Consider the following 2,257-nt stretch of genomic DNA (forward strand, 5'->3'; position numbering starts at 1 on the left):
CTAGATTATCTTTTTATCTTAGACTAAAAGTAGTGAACTTATTGCGTTTTATAAGCTTCAAACAGATCTTGATCTTTAAATTTTCTAGATGTCTTCCAGGGTAGAAAGCAAAACCAACAACAAATGAACTAGTTAATGAAATGATACAAACAGTAAGATACTTAACCAAATTTTAGGTTTTAAGGTTTATTTTGTTCTGTAATTATTTATTTATGCTTATGCTTAAATAATGAGCAGGAATCTTCTGCATATCTTTTTTTTGCTACAGAAGTTTCATGTAATATAAAAGTACAAATACGGTCTTTGTTTGTGGGTATTCAAAAGTGATCTTCCAGGAAACTTCAGTACATATTTTTGAAGTCAGAGTTTCAACTTTCCTTTTCATTTTACTGATATTTCTCTCATTCTGACTAATCAGCCATCATCATTCTATGTTTGTGTATATAGATATTACATGAGTGATAATAAAGGAATTCCTTTCTTAAGAGATTTGATTCTATTTAAAAAGAAAATTTTTGATGTACACATGATCAAATTGTTTTGGAAAAACTCTTCCAAATCAACTGCATAGCCAAACGGTACTGAGAAGTAACTCACATGTTCCCTACATTCATAAACATATACTAATATATATAGTTGGTTTTGCTACAGAAAACTAAAGGAATCAACACATACTAATAGTGTGAACCAAACAGTTCTAAAAACAAAAGATCTCATGCTAACAGGTAACAGTGTAAATAGGCATACTGTCTTTAACAAGTGCCTATTTATAAAACTTTTATTGGTATGAGTACACTTTTAATAAACACTTTTTCTTAATAAATAATATCCATGGCCCTTTTCAATGTGCAGATTATATAATCTTCACATTATGCCTTATTAAAAATGCCTTCTTTCAACATGTTACATTAAATACAGCATATTACAGAAAGTAGAGAATGATGAACTGTAATTATATTAATTGCCTAGGTTTGTTAATTAAGAACATATGGAAGATTTCATATTTGTCTTCTATTGCTCTTAATTTTTACTGAATTATTTAAAAACAAGTCCACTCTTTTAGAATATTTTGCTGAGTTAACACACCTATAATATTCAAATGATGGAACTAAACAAAAAAAGGGATACAAATGAATGTCCATTTTGTATCTGTGTATTCAAAATGGTTAGGATAGATATATAATTACATTCTTTTAATGAATAGAGGGATTTGTTCTAATAGTGTTTGTAGGGCCGGAAAGATAGCTCAGTAGAATAAGCACTTGCCTGGCAAGCACAAGGGCCTGAGTTCAATTCCCAGTTCCACAAAAAAAAAAATAGTGTTTGTAAATAGGATATCATGTCTGCATCTTGTACAACAAATAACCACTAGGAAGACAGTATACAATGTGTTAATTATTGAAACTGTCCTACCAATTTACCAATTTGGTTTGAAACTGTCTCATTGCTATTTGTCTCTCAATAAAATTATGGGAAAAAAAAAAGAACCAGGGCCCAAAGCAAAAAAATAAAAAATAAAAACAAGTCCAAGGTAAACTGACATTTTATGTATAACTGCTTTACTAAGCATCTCTAACAGGATTTGACTGTTGTTTTATTAGAGACTGCAGTGCAGAAATCTATGAATCATGGAATCTTAGCCCAACTCAACATCCAGTTCTATGATTCCTCAGGGCTTCAGCTTTGCTTTCTGACAAATATCAGACTTAAATACCATCTCTAAAACTGCACAAACCAGTAAGATTTTAGAATTGAAAACCAAAAGTGATAATTTTGAGAAGTGCTTTTTGTGATTTCTTGCTTAGCTAAGTATAAATAAAAGATTAGAACTTTGTATCTTAAAATGCATGCATTCACATTTTGAATTAAAGATGGAAAATTAAAAGTTTGTGAAACTTGTTTTGAGTAAGATTATTTCTATCTTCTGCGGAAATGTTTCCTGTAACTGCCTGCACAGAAACACCCCATAATTATTTGAAAACAATAATAATGTGGTTCCCTTCTGACTACTTCTTAAAGGGCTAACACCAGTTTTTTTAAAAATAATTTTATTTAAAAACAAATAGCAATGAGACAGTTTCATAACTGATTAGTAGGACAGTTTCAATAATTAATACATTGCATATTGTTGTCTTAGTGGTTATTCATTGTACAAGATGCAAACATGATATCCTGTCCACAAACATTATTAGAACAACTCTATTCACTGAATTATGAGAAAGTAGCTGTGTATCTATCCTAACTATTTTAAATGTAC

The sequence above is a fragment of the Octodon degus genome, unplaced genomic scaffold, assembly GCF_000260255.1.
Source record: "Octodon degus isolate 3935 unplaced genomic scaffold, OctDeg1.0 scaffold00419, whole genome shotgun sequence".
Lineage (NCBI taxonomy): Eukaryota > Metazoa > Chordata > Mammalia > Rodentia > Octodontidae > Octodon > Octodon degus.